The sequence below is a fragment of the Cryptomeria japonica genome, chromosome 11 (genome assembly GCF_030272615.1).
Source record: "Cryptomeria japonica chromosome 11, Sugi_1.0, whole genome shotgun sequence".
Taxonomy (NCBI): Eukaryota; Viridiplantae; Streptophyta; class Pinopsida; order Cupressales; family Cupressaceae; genus Cryptomeria; species Cryptomeria japonica.
The window spans coordinates 438,165,307-438,186,888 of NC_081415.1; positions in this window are offsets into that span (position 1 = coordinate 438,165,307).

Genomic DNA, 21,582 nt, shown 5'->3' on the forward strand with positions numbered 1-21,582 from the left:
CTGGTAGGTGCCCAAGTTAGCCAAAATGATATTATCGACTTCGGTGATAATGCACGGAAGGGGAAAAGAAAAGCCAGATCAAAAAAGGATGAACCACAATCAAAAAAGGATCGGGAGTGGGTTATGTCAATGAGGAATTTTCAAATTAATTGGGCATCAAAGTATCCACTTATTGAACCAGTGGAGAATCCAATTGAAGGCAAGCCTCCAATAGAATACAGGTGTAAGATTTGCACTTGGAAACATAACAAGGAAATTAGGTTGCAGCTAAAATTTGACACCATAGAAAAGCATATGGGTAAAGTTTATGAAAAACAAATGATAGATGGAGTTGAAGAATCAATGATAAGATGGAAAACAAAGGAGGAATGTAAGCATGTGAGGAATGTCGAAGAATATTATTTTCATGAGAAAATACAGACAAAGCCTATTGAAGTTAAAGGTTATATTGAATCTAGTTTTGGAAAACCAATGCAAATAGAACAAGTGGGAAAATCTGTTCACTTAAGCGTTGTTTTTTATATTTTGAGCAGAGGGAAAAGCTATGACAAATTTCACATCAATTAGTGGTTTATTACACTTTTTCAAAGTTCCTAACTATCATAATAGACACTGGTCAGTAAACAGTGGATGGGAATGGGCAAGTTGTCTTGTTGAGGTTGAAAAATAAGATGTAAAGGAAAAAATAAGAGTCTAACTTTATTGCATTTTCTTTAGATGAAGTTACAGCAATAGACAATACTTCATGGGTATGCATGCATATTTATACTGTACAAAATCATGCCCACCAGCCTCATCTACTATATGTTACTAAAATGAAGGAGTGTGCGACAGTGGAAAATTTATTTCAACTAGTAAAGAGAAGTTTAATTGAATATGGAGGTATGGATGACATGATGGTTGTCAAAAAATTGGTGTGTGTTGGAGGAGATGGAGCTTCGGTAATGCAAGGTCATAGGAATAGTCTTGTACAAAGATTGAAACTTCATTTGCACTGTACATTACTGCAATTCACTGCATGGATCACATAATGAATCTAGCTTTTAGAATTGTGAGCAAGTAAGCTTCAGTAAAAAAAAATGAAAATTTTAATCAGAGAGCTCTACTCACACTTATGTCGAAGTCCAAAGCGATTTATGGAATTTCAACACTTTGCTGATGGAATAACTGATGGGAACAAGCTTCTCAAGGATAATGATACCAGATGGATCTCTTTGGATGGTCCAACGCATCAATTTTTTTTTAAATATCCATCCTTAATTGGACTATTTCACACAACTTGCGACGAATTAGAGAAACCAAAATTTTCTGACCTTCTTCAGAGGTTAAGTAATCTAGAGACACTCTTAACTTTAGCAGCTCTTCATCCCATGCTAGAGGAAATGAGAAATATTATGAAGGCTTCCCAAAAAAAGAGCTATGTATATTATAGAATATGCTACATTGTGTAAGATGACATGCATGACCCTCGACAATCTCTATTGAAATCAACTAACACTATCTGATGAAAAATTTGTTAAGTGGCAGACACTCATAGATTTGAACAATCCTAATAACTTTTTACAAATCGGTGCAAATGGGGAGGTATGTGCCAATGTACGGGAGGTTGAGATACCAATGCACTTCTATGCCATGATCGACCCCAAGGAACCAGGAAAGCGCCCCAGGAAGATTTTGACAAGACTATTGAGCGTGTAACTACTTCTGTGAAGAAAACTGCCTATGATCTTTCCTCACAGATTAGAAGCAGATTCCCTCCTGACAACCTACTCGAAGCCATGTCTATTGGGTTTCCTCAATATTGGAGCCTCAACAGTGCAGTTGATTTTCAAAGTAAGCTACTGACTTTGATAAAACATTTTTGCATATCCAGAGAATTGAATGGAGTAACTATAAATGGAATATTAGATGAAACTCATCTTCGAGAGAAATCATCTCATTTTTCATACACTATGAAACAACAATATGGCACAATGGAGAACCCCCATGAAAAGGGATCATTAACAAGGCTTTGGAAATATATAGCTGAGAACGCAGCGTTGCGTAATTCAATGCCAGAATATTTGAAGCTTGTTGATTTATGTCTTACCCTGATATTGGGTTCAGTGGAAGATGAGAGATTTTTTAGTGCTTTGGGGTTCCTAAAATCAAAGCTAAGAAACAAACTAGAAAAAAATTTGGAAAAATGCTTGAGGCTCTATACATCTAGGTATGATGTCCACACTTTTCCTTACGATGGGGCACTGCAAATTTGGAGGTCCAAATGTGAAAGAAGAGGTTTGGGCAACACTTCAAACCAAAGTAATAGTGGGACTATTGACTCATGTACTAGACCTACTGGTAGCATTGAGATGCAGTTCAATGAAGGTATGCAGACTCAGAGTGAAGAAAACACAGACAAGAATCAAGAAAGCTCTGAATTTGATGAGGATGAATGGCAACTGTAAGAGATTGGTATTTATTAATCTCATTACTATATCTCATCATTCATATTACAAAAGCATATCATTATGGTTGATAACTTGATGATATTTTATGAGTCTATTAACTTTTTACAATTAAAATTTAATAATGATTTGTAATTGTATTTTTCAACTTTCTATTTCCAGATTTAAAATAGCATAATAAAAGACCATAATGTGTTTATTGATATAGAGATGTTTATTTAGATATGTTTGAGAACTTATATTTTCATTAATTATTTCAAAATATAGCCATATGATACAATTCATTCAATAGCAACACACCAATATATGTGATTCTCCATGCAAAAGTCAATACAAAGTTTCACAACCCTTTGCAAATGACCCTCAATTCCCTTTTATAGAAACAAGGGAGCAACAATAGCTTCAGGTCGAATTGCAACATGTGAAGACTCAACATCAAAATCACAAACTCAGCACAGATTTACATGGCCATCGTAGGCCAGATTAGCAATTTAACCACTGCTACATGTCTGATGTCTCCTGTTCAAAAAATAGAGTTCAGAATTAAATATTAATTCAAGCCATGACAAATTAAATATAGATAATAGCAGTGCCCAAAACCTAGTAATTAGAAATAGAGAAATGCAAAAATGTTAAAGCTTGGGAGAATTTGAGAATACAAATTTACAAGCTAAAGTTTTGCATTATGCATCATAGATTCATGGGCTGGATTAGCAATTTAGCAATAGTGAGTGTTGGTTTTTTCCTATTCATAAAACAGAATTATGTCAAGCAATGCCAAATTCCAAATAGAAAAAACATAAAACCTTGAAATTAAGAGTAAAAGAAGAAAATTGTGCAATACATACTATGATCCTTAAGATTTATGTGTCAATTTTTGTAGGGTGCTCCACTCTTCGTCTAATGGAAGGTCAATTTTCTGTAAACTATGGAAAGTCAACTGCAACTTCGTCAACAATCCATATTTAGAAGAGTGACTTGACATCATTGTTTCATCCAATACCGCATTCGGAGTTGTAAATGGTTGGATGAATTTCAGAAAGCTTTGGGGAGTTGTGTTCTTAGGAAGCAAGTCTAAATCAGACTTCATTTTTACCTCCATGTTTTTTTGGTAAGCTTCTTTTCCAATAAATTTATTTGATGGGTCAACGATCTTAGGCAAACCAATTTTAATCAAAGTAGTTTTCTTTTCTTGCAGCTTCAATATCTTTTTTCCACATTTATCCATAACTTCTAATGGTTCCCTTAGTTTTTGGAATTTTTTAAGGATGGATGATATCTTAACTGTGGCATCAATGGGGCTCTTAATTCTCTTGGATGCTAAGTAGTTATCACTGGTACTATAGACTACTTGCAGAATTTGTTTTGCCATATCCTCTTTTGATAAAACATGTATGCTCTTCTCAAAGTGCCCTTTGGATTTCATATAAATTAATCTCAGACTTTCATTCAATTCAAACCATTCATACAACTTGTCACTCCTCTGCATTATTTGTCGCTAAATGTTTTCTTGTATATACTTCGTTGTATTTTTCATATTTTCTTTCAATCTATCCTCCAAAGTTTTAATTTTATCATTTACATTATGCAGGTCTTGTTTCATTTGTGCACATTTTTTTCTTTCTTCCTCTTACTTCCTCTTCCAAATGTTTTTCTTTTTCCTTCTCATGATCCAATAGGTCCTGTGTTTTTCTTATTTCGACAATAGCAGACTCATAACTTTTATATAATTTTTGAAAACTGGCTCTTTCCTCATCAATTTTTTTACAGCTTTTAGCCAGTTTTTCTCTCAGGTCCTTCAATTATGCATCCATATTTTCCTACTCTGCAATTTCTACTGCAAAGCCCAAATTTTTTATCCTTTTCTATAAATCATTGCACTTGTTATCTACAGCTTTCCTCTTTGATTTTCTGTTTGCCAGGTCTACCTGTAAATTTTCTATTTGTTTCTCCAATTTATTTTTTTCTCTCTCCACCTTTAGCAGTGAAGTGTAGACCACTTCGTTAGTCCTTTTTGACACACTAATTTTGTCCACATTATGTACTTTGGAAAAATCCATTTGGAGAGTGCTAACTTGAAATTCAGAGGGATCCATCTGACTGTGTGGTGGATTTTTATCTTTAGTTAGGGGCATAACAACCATGAACTCCATTATATCTTTGTGTGGGTCATATGTTGGAAATACATGCTCCTTGTAGGTTGTTCGTCTAAAACATCAGTCAAGGCAACCCTATGAAATGCTCTCTTTTTTTCTTTATTTGCATTTGTTGTGTGTTCAAATTTTTCATAGTAATCACGAAATTAAAAATCTAGGCTTGTTGAAGCAATTGAATGTTTGAAAGGTGACATATGAATAGCAGAGGCTCCAGTTCCACTTATGCCTATGGTTTTAACTAATGCATTACTAGGATTACCAACAACCATTCCTAATCCTGTCCCACTCACACTTTCATGTGTAGTTTTTATAATCTTTTGAGGTGTGTGATCTGAAGCTGCAAATGATTGATTTTTAGTGTCAATGGCACTTGATAGAGGGTTCTGAATAGTATGAGTATCTACCACTCGTGGCCTCTTGCGAGAGATATTTTGTTGTTGCCCTTGTCCAACACCAAGACAACTAATATCAGTAGTAGTACCCATGCCAACCCCACAAATCACAGTGGCACTTGAATGAACACTAATAGGAATACTATCCCCAAATTCAACACCAGTGGTAGTGGCACTTGATTCACCACCAATGGGAATATCATGATGTGGTGGTGGTTGTGGATTTGAACTTGAAATAAATGCAGGTGGACCCTGAGGGTAATGAGTAGTACCTTTCTGTGATGAATCTGAAGAATCAAGTCTAATGACTGGTTTAACAAGAGCTTTTGATCTTGAATCTGATGGAAGTTGTACCTCAATTAGATACCAAATGCCTTCTCCTCTAGGACCTAGACCACCACCTACAAAACCTATTTTTTCCACAATGTTTTCCTCTTTGCTATATTTTTCTTTCAAGGACTCATTGACTCCACCTAATATTTTAGGGACTGTAGTAGTTGTTGGAGTGGACACAACCTTATACTCATCATCATCTTCACTCCTATCATATGTTGTTGTGGGATGCTCCTGTAAAGCGGAAAATCGCAAGCGAACCCCAAGTGTTCCCCCCACCACTCCGAGGAGAGGGGAAGGAGGTCACTAGGGTTGACGGTTTTCACTTAGGAGGGACTTTACATTCAAAAGAGGGGTTGAAACCCACAAGATCCAATCCCACACAATGCAAGATTGGATTCTAAATGAGTTTCAAGGGTTATGACAGCAAGGCTACCCTCTTTTGTAAAGAATGTAGATAGAAGGATTGAGCTAGGAATGCATGTAGAAGCAAGAAAGATTCACTTATAAATAGAGATAGGAATATAGGATGAAGCTGCGGACCTGGAATTAGCAGTAAAATATCGAGACAAAGCTGTCCTGCAAATTTGAGCGAAAGTTGACAGGACAATGGCGCCCGGCGTGCACACGGTCCTCCAAAAAATCCGTGAAACGAAGGGGGATCTGTTCGTCTCTGCACAAGGATTCCAGATCTTCAATTATAGCCGCATACCTGCAACCTACACATAGAAAAGAGAGGACGATTGGGGGGTTAGGGATTAGGGGTTTGCCCTTAGGTCAAACCCCAATTTTGGAATTAACCAAGAAATGAGAAATGTTGTAAATGTAAATGATTGTAATGTAATAAAGTACCAATACCTTGTTGTAAGAATGTTTGTATTCTTACATGCGAAGGTGTAAATGTTGTTGTATGCTGTATGTTGTATGTTGTAAGTGATCTCCTCTTCAATGGTTGAATCCTTGTCTTGAATGCAACACTTAGCCTTGAATGGAGACTTAGAATGATCAATTGCTTGAAGGAATGCTTGAATGCTTGAATGCTTGAATGCTTGAATATCGTTTCCACGTCCTATACACATATGTCCTTCCTCCTTTTTTCCATCTACCAAAATGGGAGAGGAAATGTAGTTTATATACTTGTCAATTAGGGTTAAAAGACTGATTTTTTTGACCTTAGGCCGACCTGGGAAGATTATTTTCCAATTTGCAAACATAAAGACCCGAGACCCAAAAGAGACTGGGCCCAAAAATAGGGCCAGGGACCAGGGCGTTGAGCACCATGGTCCTAGGGGACCAGGGCACTAGGCACCCTAGTCCTGAAGGACCAGGGCGCTGGGCGCCATGGTCCCACCTCCCGAGACAACAGGGTGCAAGGAGGATCAGGCCAGGGTGCAGAAAAATGCAGTTTTTGATGTCATGAACAAGTTTCGGGGTCTCCATTCAGGTTCAGTGTTGCGTCGCCATCGTGAAGACCCAAATGTGGTCGAAATTGCAAGTGTCACAATTGTAGGACGCTACAGCTCCATATTCCACAATTTGCTAAACTCTTCATCCCCATCGATGGTCTCAAATTTTGCACTAGTCTTTGGTTCACTGAGATTCTTCCTCATAGTCCAAAAATCATTTATTTTGGTTTGAGTCCAATAACTCTCTTTACATTCTTGCAGAATTAATTTGGGAATAGATTTGTTAGATGGATTAGCAGATTTTTGGTAGAAATTGTAGGACCTCCTATTTTGGATGTCTTGGCCCTCCTTTGTTGTCCTTTGTGTGTGAAATGCCATAATTTGTGATGATATTTCTTCTGTTGAAATGTTATTGTCAGTGGAAACTTTCTCCATCTCTTTTTTCACCTCATCCCGAGAGTCCATGTTTGTAATCTTTTCTAGCAATGTTTTACTTTCATGTTGACATAACACTGAAGAGTTCCCATTTTTCTTAAGCCTTGCTTGAACTACACCGATTGGATCATACTACCAGAGACCCTCATCACCAAAGCTAAAAACTGTCAAAAAATCATGTGCCACATTGAATGATTTTCTCTCAAATGTGAACCCTCCACATGAGAAAGGCAAGGAAGGAAATATTCTCTTCTTTTGTTGACCATGGAAGTGCCTATCTGTGCTCTCCAACTGTCGTACATATTCTAATGCAAATACCCTCTCTGTCACATGTATTGGAAGTATATATGGTTTTGTTGTTGATCTGTAACACCTTAACACAGTGTATTCTTCCATGAAGAACCAGTCAACCAATTGTATTTGACTTTCGAGTTGAATGCAATCTCTACAAGACATGGACCATCTAGGCATTGGAGTGCTTGTAATTTCATTATACATTGGTGCCAAAAAGAAGTCTACAAAATGGTTGTAGTTCTTTTTGTGATCATGCATCCTTATCTTTGGTGTCCATTCATATATTGGACACTTTGTTCTATTCTAATTCTTCTCATCAATCTTATAGTTTACAATTTGAAGATTGTTGGTCTTGAATATTGCATGATACTTGGATAGAAGGAGATAGCACAAGTAGGATGAGAACCTAAATGTCTTACAGGAACCTTTTTTATCATTAGTAATTGTTTTTCATGGATTGAACAACATGCTCAACAAAATTATATCTTACTGGCTGAGCTACACAATGGATATTAAAAATCATTTCAAGAAGGCTTGCACCCACTTCCCTATCATTTTCCAATCCCAGGCAAAATGTCAGCAAGGAAATAGTATCCCGAACCCATGGAACAAAAATGTTAGAATCATAAGGAGGCTTATGATTCTGATCCAATAGAGTACCATGCATTATTAGAGCTTGGATAAATGAATCTCTACAACTTGGATCAAGACTCTCATAATTCTCTGCCAACTTTCCTAGGTCAATTTGGACATTTGAGTTTTGTGCTTCAAACCCTAGGTTCAACAAATGAGCAAATTATCCCACGTTTATGGATAGAATTTCCTCTTTTGTATTTTTATTGACAATTGTTTTTTATCTTCATCATAATTTTTGACGCAGACCATGACAAAATCAATGTAAGGGAATACTTCAGGTAACACCATGCTTCCCAATCCAGCATCCCACGATGTGATTTTATTTGTTCTTTGTTTTAACATTGTGTTGAAAACAAAAAATTTTACCCTGGTTGGATTTTGCGCCTTACTAGACAATGCATATCTAATATCTATGATATGCTTTTCACCATGGATAGCAGGGTCATAAATATCATGGTATTCATCAGTGAAACCTGGTGTTTTAACCAGTTCGATTAGGTACATTTTATTTTTCACCTGGCTTCCTGTTGAACTACTGCTTCTCATTTTCCCCATCGTTGTTATTGTTAATAATTTAAAATAATGCTAGATACAAACCTGAAAATGTTAACCCTCAAATTGGACCACGAGATTAAAAAAAGTAAAAAAGGCGGGATGTATGTGTTCTAGATTTTACCCGAAATTTCTATTTCACTAGATTGGCGCAGACAGTCTCTGTTGCAACTTGCATTCCTCAAACTAGTAGCCATTTTTTAATCTCCCTCGATTTACTAATTTGTCCATGAAATGAAATATGATTATGATTTATGAGTCACTTATTTTGAAAACTCTGAAAAGTAAAAAAGTAATACCTAAACGGCAAAATATCTAGAATCATGTTATAATTTTATTAATTATTATTAATATATGTTCATCGCCAAAGGACAAAACATTCATTACTTCAGTCTAAATTCTCAGGACATTAAATGTAAAACGTTCAATTTCGAGCGAAGTTCTCAGAAATGTGTTCACTTCCCACATACGGGCCGAAATCCACCCTAAGTTGTTGATCTGTGTTCATCCAACGGATGATGGTATCTGTTGTCAATTGTCCTAGGTCCCATGACTTTTGCCCTTTTTCGGGCACGTCACTGCACTTGAGTCACTTTTTCAGACTATTTTTCAAGTCTTTTTACTCCTTCAACTTTTGCCCCAAATAGAGCTTTATCGACTTAATTATATTTAATTAAATGTAAAACGTTCAATTCCGGGCATTGTTCTCATAAATGTGTTCACTTCCCACATTTGGGTTGAAATCCACCCTAAGTCATTGATATGTGCTCACCCAACGGACGATGGCATTTGTTGTTAGTCATCGTGGGTCCCATGACTTTTGCCATTTTTTGGGCACGTCACCACACTCGAGTCACTTTTCTTGACTTTTTTTTTAAGTCTCTTTAATCCGCCCGAAATAGAGCTTTATAGACTTAATTATATTTGATTTAATGTAAAACGTTCAATTCCAAGTGAAGTTCTCACAAATGTGTTCACTTTCCACATTCGGGTCGAATCCCCCCTAAGTCGTTGATCTGTGCTCATCCAACAGACGATGGTATATATTGTCAGTTGTCATGGGTCCCATGACTTTTTCCATTTTTCGAGCACGTCACCACACTTGAGTCACTTTTCGGGATTGTTTTTAAAGTCCGTTTAATCATTTTAAACTTCTGCCCAAAAAAGAGCTTTATAGAGTTAATTATATTTAATTAAATGTAAAACTTTCAATTCCGGGCGAAGTTCTCACAAATGTGTTCACTTCCCACATTTGGACCAAAATCCACCCTAAGTCGTTGATCTTTGCTCATCCAATGGACGATGGTACCTATTGTGAGATATCATGGGTCCCATAGTAAGAGACATTTAAAGATGCGAAATAGTTTGAGATAACTATTAAATATAATGTTAATATTATTTGTAAAAATAGGAAATTCAAAAATAGTATAGAACATGAAACTTAGATTCTAGAATAAAAAAAATAACTAAATAAAAATATAAATTTTGATATACAATTTGAAAGGTAAAAGTTTAATATAAAAATGAGAACATTCAATATTAAATCTAAAATATTAATTTAAAGTTTAACAAAATTCTTTAAAAATATGTTTATGATATATAATTTTAAAAAATAGTTTAAAAATATATATAAAAGTTCAACATAAATTTAGTGTAATATAATTTTTTATTTAATTTAATTTAATAGATAAATAAAGACTAAAAATATATATAAAAGTTCAACATAAATTTAGTTTAATATAAATTTTAATTTAATATAATTTTAATTTAATTTAGTTCAAATTAATTTAATAAACCAATGAAGACTATAAGAAAATTATATGATTGTATTTACAACAAATTTTATGGCCTCTATGAAAAATCCACCCTAAGTCGTTGATCTAATTGAGTCTAGAATCTTGAATTTTCTTCTAATGACCTTGGCCTTGAGTCTAATAATTTGGTGAATCTTATTGATAAACCTACACCTCCTAAGGACCTATGCAATATGCATTACCTTTGATCCTAGTGAGACTATTGAAACACCTAATGGCCCACCATAAGTCTATATATCACTGCAAAGATCAAAGACATACTCTCGCAAGGGGTTGTCATTGATGATTATTAGGTTATACATGTATGGTGAATGTAATAACTTAAGAATATCTTTATACTTTACAATTGCATGAAGTAACATATTGATATGATAAATTTGATTTAGTGGTTAAGATCTTTGATGGTTTCTCTTGTCCTACTATAGGTTCTATTACTCTTCCCATTAAGGTTGGTACTAAGTGCTTAGATGTCATTTTTGGTATCATTCCTAAATCCTACATCAGATCAATTTTGTGTGAAGTTGGAACATCCTTGCCCTTGGTTCTCTTCCATGAAAGCGATCCCATCTACCCTTCATAAATGTCTCAATTTCTTCATTGTGATAAAATCTTAACTATAAATCATAGCATGTACGCAGTACCAACCCACGTATGCACTAGTTCAAAACATCAACAACAAGTAAGTTGGACTTTTAGTTTTAATTCACTTGTTTTTCGCAAGATAAACATCTTTTTTTCATATATTTATAAAATTATAATCAACCATAATCAATGTACAAATAATTAATGGAAAGAACTAAAATTTTATATATATATATTAAATATAGAGGAAGAAGCATTACATAAAAAAGATCATGGTATTAAATTTATTTCCATTGTTTAACAAAATATAAAAATAACGTAGCTCATAGACAAAAAGCATTTGAAAAACTTTCATTAATAAAAATAAAATAGAAAGCATTTTTATATCCATAAGAGGCAAACTAAAACAAACTGGAATTTGAAAAATTATCATCAATATTTATGCTTTGGAAATTTACAATTTTTACATTTTTGAGACTTGAGTCCCTCAAAAACTTTAAAGCCAAAATGAGTGAGCCACTGAGCCTGTGACGTTTTGAGGACATAGGCAAAAATTAAACTACTAGGGGGTCAGGGCTAGGGCACAGGTAGTGGATGGTTTACCCTAAGAATCTGGCCCTCCTTCCATGTAGAATTCTTTAGACAGCATAAGCTGAGAGAATTCTTCAAGCCACATGTAGTTTGGAAAGTCATCCAGGAGCAACCATTTCTGGAGAAAGCCCCTGCCAATCCGCGCCCATTTCCTATGATGTGTCAACTTCTTCGCATTCAGGATCAGAAGAAACAGTTGCCTGGCCACTGGCACTGTTTGGTCAGAGAGGAGAAGCTTGGTTAATTCACTCACCCAAGGGATCCCCACACCTACTTCTGCAAGGATGACAATAGTAACGTCATCTCCAAGGAAGTCTTCCTTAAAAACCTTCCTCAATAGCATCAACATATCCACCTTGTCTCCTTCAAGGTCCAGAAGAGATGCCAAGAACCAGGATGTAATGTCTGTGTTAACACGGTATCTATTTTTTCGTTTCACAGAAAGTCTCTGCCTAGCACCATCTGTACAGCCTCATTGGTGAACGACCCAACCTCCTTGGAGACTAATTGGAGGGTTGGGTCTCTAATGGAGCCTAGAAATTCCCTCTAGTCCTCTGCAGAAATGCTTCTCAAGCAGATTGGAGTGTTCATCTTGAGAAATCATATTACCAAATGAAACAACCTAAGCCTATAGACCTAAACCAGAGGCAGAATTTAAATACTGTGAGCTCCGACGATTTATCTACCAAATGGAAAAGGCTAATTGAAGATGAAAGAAGCTGAGATCGTATATAGATAGTTGAAGCTCTTGATTGTAATAATTACTTCTCTAACCATATTAATGTCTTTAATTTTTTTTAAATCTTTCCTATCTCAGCAAATCTTTCCCATAAATGCACTATTGTGCGAAATTGGAAATAGCTATAAACCAATACCAAGTTGGCAAGTGCCAAGTACCACATTGGAAGTCGTGGGGATAGAGTGGATTGCAGTTAGTGACTAGATATATATTAAATGACCGAAATTATCGATGGTGACATTTGATACGTGTCTATTGAATCCAATTCCATTCTGGGCATTTTCTGGTGAGCTATGTTCTCTTTGGAAAATTGGGCCAAAATAAAACTTCAGTCATTGATCTATGATCATCGAATGGTTTAAAATCATTGATGGATTTTAGGTATGTGTCACCCTTCATGTGTCAAAGAGGCGGTGCTTATTGATATATCGTGCAGAGTCCAGACTCAATGTGATGTACTAATGTGATGTGATGTGCCTTGTCTATTAATGGCAATGAATTCATGAAATTGCCAATAAATAATATATTTTTCCATAAATAACAAAATATTCGACAAAACAAATTAAATAATTTTCAAGCGGTGGATAAAAACTGTATACATTTAAATAATTTTTCCTCCGAAGTAAAATTTTCACCCATACAATTATATATTTGTTCCTTTTAACAAAAATTATTCGCCTCCTACAATATATATTTTCCCCATAGAACAAGGTATTATTCGCCAAAAATTTATGGAATTTTCATACCCTAGAAAAAAATCGCCAATACAAAATATTTTTTTTCCCTATTTTGAAAAATAAATTCGTCATCAATATGAAAATTTCCCCCAAAAAATAATGTCTAATTCACCACGATTTTGCACTTTTTTCTCTGGGGTGGTTTCTTAAAGTTATCCCTGATCGCATAGCATTATCATGAACATCATAATAAACATCATATGTGAGCTACCAAAAATAATCCTTGTCTCATTTATACATCAAAAATTATCATGTTACATCAAAGTAATGCCTACACTTGGGATACATTAGCCATACATATACATATATACACAAGCCTATAGAAAAAATAATACATGTTTATATGTAGCATCGTAAATTATCACCAGTCCAATTTACACCTCATATTTGTGCTCCCACTTTAGCGTATCCTACCCTCATCCCCTCTCTAGGTTTGATTTAACCCCATTCTCTGGCTTTGAGGCCATGAACACTCATTGGTGGGTCCCATGGTGAGGTACCCTTCCCCCTAGAACCTATTCTTGGTCCTATTTGCAAAGAGACCAGGGCATGGAATGCCCTAGTCTGCACCATGGAACGCTAAAATGCCACGTTTCCTCTCAATGGGGCCCAAATTTGAATTGGGGTAGGTGTTGTATCTGCCTACCAGAAATTAATCCCCATGGCTATACATGATCGTTGGAGGTTGGCCTAATCAGTAAATCACCTAGAGAACCATATATAGAAACATTATATTAAATCATTTTAGATCTAAGACCATCCATCATCTATCTATAACATTTTTGCATCCGTGAAGCATTCACATCAAGCCTTTTCAGAGATCTTCAAGGTTGCATATTCATCATTCAAGCATTGTGGAGAAAAATTACATTAATCTTGTGCAAGCATATATGTGTGATTAGGTTTTTTCATGTTCATGTGTTTGTCATACCATTCAACATTTGTGATTACATTTAAAAATCATTGCATCATCATCAACAATTGCATATTTGAGGTATATATATTCAACATTTATTTTATTATTTTCATAATTTCATTCAATGTTGATTCCTAGACCGGAAACCCCTATCCCCAACATCTTTCCCTTTCTTTTTGTGTGTAGGAAATAGGTGTGAAGTTCTACTCAGGATTGACAGAGTTCACAGATACAAACAAGTTTAGCTTTCGATGGTGGAAAATTTGGAGGACATTGGCGAATTGATACTACCTAGTCCTGAAAAATTAGGTCAAACTTCTGATAACAGGTTCTAGACATCTTGTTCAACCCAAATCCAAGTCAGTCACTCCATGGGACATATGTAGCTTGTTGTTTCTGTCAGATCACTTCAATTTTCACCTATTTTGCCCCAATTTTAATCAATTCCATTCAAACCCTAGGAAAGAGGAAGTCAAACCACAAACCTAGGTGAACCTAATTAGAATTCTAATCTCTTCCTTATTTGGATTGAGGCTAGATCTCTCAGGTTCACCCCTCCTTCCTAATATAATGACCAATTTCATATTGCTTGTGTTTCTATCATTGAAACCCCAATTTCCAAATTTGAACCATGACATTTTGGGGAACTCGACTTCTTAAGCCATTATTTCTTATTTTTGTTCTTATATTTGATCTTTATTCATTTTAATTCTAAATTTTGCACTCATAGATTATATTTTTAATCAAAAACACATAAATTTAGAGGTTAAATTCATAAAAACCCTAATTTATTTTGGTTAATTTGATTTGCGGGTTGCAAAATTTGTAACTTATTTTCAAAACTGATCTTAGGCATTAATAATGGCACTTAATATATCTGAATTTTTTTTCATTTCACATATGATTGCATTGCTTTTCACTTATATCTATCACAATTATGTGTTGGATAATGGTTTATTTCACTTTGCATTGCTTCTTTTCATTCATAGCACTTTGGCATATTGCATATTTAGAATTTCAAAAATATTTCCTATTAATCAATTAAATCTCAAAGCTTTTATCCATGATGCATGTTGTTTATGGCACTGATATTTTTAAGGTAATGCATTACATATGTAAATCACATAAAATCTTTTATACATGATAATGATAATCCTATAGATTCTAATGAAAAACCTAATACTTGTACCTCTCCTATGGTACTTCATATGAATGAAGAAGGAGCTAATACTCCAAAAAATGATCTCTCTAATGGAGAGAAAACATTGAAGACCAACATGGCACCACCTTCTTCTCATACATATACCCTAGCGCAAGGGGGAAAGGTCAAAATATTGGTGTTACAATCTCTCTAGATCCCCCTTATTCTCCTAGAGCTTATCTTAACCATCAAAAAAATTGTATAGAATATGATTTTATACATTTCATTCATGATCTATCTCCCCACATAACATTAAGTAAAGATGATGCCTTATAGATGATAAGGATCTTCCTTCCCAACCTATCAATGATGATAGACAGGAGAGTCTCTCTACAAAGGATATTCCTTCTTCATCTACTTCTCCCTTTGATCCTTTTAGGTGTCCTTACACTACAAGTTTAAAGAAATTAATTATAATAGTCCTTCTCAATCAAAACATTCTTATAGGAGTGGCTATAACATAATATCAAAATAAAGATATAGAGGACAAGGACCTGGAAAATATGTCCCTATAAACCTTCCTACACAAGCTAGTACAGAAGGTATAGGACATCCTCATCATTCACCAATGAATGTTCTCCTTAAGGTACAAAATCTTAAGGAGTACTTTGCAAGACATAAATTCTATCATCCATCTAAAGTTGCTTCTTCCTCCAACACTCCTTTTTGCTCACATCATCAAACTAATGGGGTAAACTCACAATACTGGTTCCCACTTTTTGACCAACTTTGACACTTAGATGAATATTTTGAGAAAAACCTTCACTTTTTGATACCTATAACTTTTAAACCGTTAATAATTTGAAGATGATTTAAACTAGTGATTTGTAACATCTTGTCTATAGATTCTAAATATACTTTTTTCAAGTTTTTTTGAATAAAATTTTATTGATTTTTCCATCTCCCTTGAAAAGTAGTTTTTTACAGTAGACAACATTTTTTTAAGAGTGATGAGCATCCTGAAACGCATAAATTTTTTTGTATAAATGACAAAACCTTAATTCTTTTGAATTTTGGTTTGTAACATCAATACCTAGGGCATGCAGTTGGTTTGATAGTGATATGTTGAATATTTTTCATTTTATTAAGTTTTGAAGTTCGACTAATTATAATATAGATATAGGTGTACATTTGAACATGTAACTTGTTCCATATATATCAAAATTCAATTTTATTTTTTTTGTTAGAAAGAAGGCATCAATACCTAAGGCATAGATTTTTTTCAAAAAAAAATTGAATTAGTTTACTATTTTTCCCAATGCATTGAACAAAGAAGTTCATGTTCAATGAAAAACCTACATTCATAACAAATAAAACAAAAATGTAAAGCGGAAAATCGCGAGCGAACCCTAAGTGTTCCCCCCACCACTCCAAGGAGAGAGAAAGGGGGTCACTAGGGTTGACGGTTTTCACTTAGGGGAGACTTTAAATTCAAAAGAGGGGTTGAAATCCACAAGATCCAATCCCACACAATGCAAGATTTGATTCTAAATGAGTTTCAAGGGTTAAAACAGCAAGGCTACCCTCTTTTGTAAAGAATGTAGATAGAAGGATTAAGCTAGGAATGCATGAAAAGTGAGAAAGATTCACTTATAAACAGAGATAGGAATATAGGATGAAGCTGCGGACCTGGAATTAGCAGTAAAATGTCAAGACGATGTTGTCCTGCAAATTTGAGCAAAAGTTGACGGGACGATGGCGCCCAACATGCACACGGTCCTTCGAAAAATCCATGAAACGAAGGGGGATCTGTTCATCTCTGCACAAGGATTCCAGATCTTCAATTATAGCCGCATACCTGCAACCTACACACAGAAAAGAGAGGATGATTGGGGGGTTAGGGATTAGGGGTTTGCCCTTAGGTCAAACCCCGGTTTTGGAATTAACCAAGAAATGAGAAATGTTGTAAATGTAAATGATTGTAATGTAATAAAGTACCAATACCTTGTTGTAAGAATGTTTGTATTCTTACATGCGAAGGTGTAAATGTTGTTGTATGTTGTATGTTGTATGTTGTATGTGATCTCCTCTTCAATGGTTGAATCCTTGTCTTGAATGCAACACTTAGCCTTGAATGGAGACTTAGAATGATCAATTGCTTGAAGGAATGCTTGAATGCTTGAATGCTTGAATGTTTGAATATCGCTTCCGCCTTTTCTCCATCTTACCAAAATGGGAGAGGAAATGTAGTTTATATACTTGTCAATTAGGGTTAAAAGACTGATTTTTCCGACCTTAGGCCGACCAGGAAAGATTATTTTCCAAATTGCAAACATAAAGACCTGAAGCCCCAAAAGAGACCGGGCCCAAAAATAGGGCCAGGGACCAGGGCACTGGGCGCCATGGTCCCACCTCCAGGGACAGCAAGGTGCAAGGAGGATCAGGCCTGGGTGCTGAAAAATGCAGTTTTTGATGTCATGAACAAGTTTCGGGGTCTCCATTCAGGTTCAGTGTTGCGTCGCCATCGTGAAAACCCAAATGCGGTCGAAATTGCAAGTGTCACAATTTTAGGATGCTACAAAAAATATATTAAAAACTATAATATTTGGAAAGATTATAATAAGAACTAAATACTTACAAAAATAAAACTTCTAAATGAATTCATTTGACCCCCCAAAAGCTAATGTAAAATTGGTTTTTTATCAACATTTGATAGATGCAAAGGAGACTCAATTGCAAGTATGATTTAGAAGTAGAGAGGTTCTATCCAAGAAATTTTGATCTAACTCTCTTCAATTAATTACTTCAAATGGGACCTCTTAAAGCTTAAATCATTATGTTTTCTAAAAAATGTATGATTTCAACAAAAATCAGGATGTACCAAAAAGTGGGAACCAGTATTGTGAGTTCACCCAATGACAATGATACCAATGATTGTTTGGATTTACAAAATTGAATGTAAGGACTCATTTATAATGGCATGGTCAAAATAATAGAAAATAATGCATCTCCTTCTACTCCTACACAAGAGGAAAAACCTACTCCTATTGACAATCAAGAAAAGTTAGCTACAAGAATCTTTTGGAGATTGAAGTATAATAGGAATGTTGTTTTTCCCTTCATCAAACTTAACTGCAATTATAAATATAAGGAAGGTGATGTGCATTGTCTTTTTCATCATGGTTATTCTCATTCTCTTGGAAATTGTAAAGCATTTAAATCATGTGCTCAAGACCAATATGATAAAGATCGCATAGCTCTTACAACTACTCTTGCACTTTTTCTTGATGAGGTAGTTCCTTAGCACTCCATTCACCCTTGATGTTTATCATCACCCGATGACACTAGTATTTAACTTAATTGGGGGCTCTTTGTCATGAGTGGTGATGTTTTTTCAATAACAAACATCTTGGGGCGGCAACATGTTTCTTCCATGTTTCCTTGCTTGGAGGGAAAGGACAATACATATCTAATTCTCTCTTTCTCTTTTAATATTACCTCTTATTTAGAGTTGCATTTTTCATATCTTGATGTCTTTTCTTGCATTGAATATTCCTTCATGCAAGTACATGTGTGTTCCTTGTTTAGCACCTTTCTTTGCTTGGAATAGTGCATTTTCTTATGTATAATCTCTCCTTAGAGGTTGTGTAATTCTTCTCATTATCCCAATGCATGGGGGCATTGATTTTTTTCTCTATCCTTTCTAAGGGTCCACTTAACCTTTGTTGAGTGGTTTTTGCTTATAATTTGATGTCATTCCTTGTGTGAAGTTGTTGTTTGCTCAAGGATTCTCTCTTATGAAAGAGGTGTATATCCTTGACTATAACCTCTTCTACACTTGGAAATGTATATCTATTATAATCATACCCCTCACATTGGGTCAAAATTATGTCATCCTTCATCAAGAATCCCTTTACCTACCAATAGGAGGAAGGTAGGCATTCTTGTTCTCCTTCCTTTCTTTTGGTTGATAATATTTTTGTTCAAGAACTCCTCTTGGAGGTAGATGTCTTTTAATAAAATATCTCTTCCCCTACAAGGATTCCCTTTACACTTGTTTCAAGATATCTCTTTTTCAATTATCTTATCCTTCCATGTAAGAGTAATGCCTCTTTAGCTTGGATTTATGAACATTGATTCCTAAAATGATATCTCCTTGATGTTAAAGGTGTGTATCCATGTTTATATCTTCCTTAAGACATCACCATAGGGCTATGTTGACATCTTAAGAGGGGGCATAGCATATCGCCCACTTTGTACTATTGTACTATATTTTTTCGCATGTCTTAAACAGGGTGTTCATTCTCAAAACTAGAAAAAACAAAGTCTTACACAAGATGCTTCATAGCTGAAACTAGATGTAGCATTTATATATGTCATATAAGAGGTTACACATTCTCAAAACCAAACAAAATAAATTCTTACACGATATGTTCCCAAAACCAAGCATATATTTGCCTTACATGAGGTGCTCATCCTTGAAACCAGAGAAAACAAACTCTTATATGAGATGCCTTTGTTGGTAATATGGAGGAATTGATTATGTGTTGCATTGATGTTTTTCCATTGATGTCAACACTACTTGTTATGGTTGGTTACCAGAAAACAGGTTTTGGTTACTGGTATAAGAGCTTGTGTTACCCGTAAGGGTTTAAGGTTTAACTGACAGAGCTTTTACTGAGAATCTTTGACAGAATGCATAAGTGGTGTTGGTGAGGCTTCTAGATGGAATTCAGGATGTAGAAGGTGATCCTTGATCATGCCTCAACTGATTGAAGACATTGCTTTGGCATGGTGGACCCAGATTAGGTCTGGTACCTATCTAGGTTATGGACCAGTATCATGTTAATGTGTTCTCTACACGTTACCAGGATGTTTTATGGATTGGTTATTGTTGTTTTGGTCTAAAGCCAACATGGCATATCATTGTAATATGGATGTATGTAATGATCTTATTATAATATCTTTTAGGTGGTCAACCTAATTGGTTTAGGCCTTAGGGTTTGTATAAATTGATGTAATAACTCATTGTAGATCAAGTGTCATGGTCATGGAATGCAATATCATATGAGAAGGATATTTGTTCGATCTTAGGTGATCAAATTGGGTTTAAGTAAGAGGTTACTTCAAATCCACCGGTAACTATTTTCAGAAGAGAAATCCCTAAGCTTGATGGAAAAAATTATGGGATATGGAAAATCTGAAAGGAGACTCATCTTAGATGTATTGGCAAGGATATTTGGGAGATCACTGAGAAAGGGTAGACACCTTATGATCCGGCATCTCGTAATCCTGGTCCTACAAACTTGGACAAGAATATTGAAAATGATTGCAAAGCTAGAGAAGCCCTCTTGTGTGTGTTGGTATATTTAGATTGTTGGCATTTTGCATATAGATTGTATTAATGATATGTTATCATTTATGTCAATTGAACCGGTGAATGGTATTCATGATATTGATGATGTTATTGTTGATATTTTATTAAGCATTATTGATGTTTACAATATTGAATTTGTTTAGTGTTAAGTTGGTATAACAGTCAAACCGGTTGATGTTGGTAATCTTTGAGACATTATCTTGACAGAACTATTTTGTTGATAAGTTTTTTTTGAGTTTGGGAGTTTGTATCAGTTTTTGAGTATACTGGTTCACACCCCCCCCCTCTCAGTATTCTACTGGATCCTTATTCTTTCATCATATCATCAGTATGCACTTATTGATCAGCAAATCATAGGATTGGCTGATAAATTATCAACAAAGGTCATGTAGGATAAATTGCAAACTCTGAATGAAGGTGATCCTACTGTCAAAATTGATAAACTTGATGGTTATCGGATAAGATATGAGAACTTGAAGATGGAAGCTAATGAAAGAATTACTACATTTATGGAAAGAGTAAATGAGATTGTCATGGGAATTTAATGTTGTGGAGGATCTCTGAGTGAAGATGAAATAGTTTTCAAAGTCTTGAGAGCCCTTCCACCGGCTTACAAGATGAAGGCAGTTGCAATTAATGAATTGAGAATAATGGCAAACACTTCAGTTAACAAAGACATTCTGATTGGGAAATTATTTTCTTTTGAACTTGAAGAATTTGGACCTTCTAGAGCTGCAAAGTCTAAACCTGCTTTTCATGCATCATCATCTACCGGAAAAAGTGATTGGAAAGCCTTATATGCAAAATAATTGGAAGATGTAAGGAAAAAGGATGAATAATTTGAGCAAATTGAAGCCTTTTTTTCTAGAAGAGTACCTAAAGGACCAGCAGGAAGTAAGTATGAAGGAAAAGCACCTTTTAAATGTTTTGCATGTAATAAGATTGGTCATTTTACATCTATATGTCCTGAAAGGAATGCAAGATTTGAAGAAAGCGAAGAAATAATTTAAGCCTAATCAAAATAGATATAGATT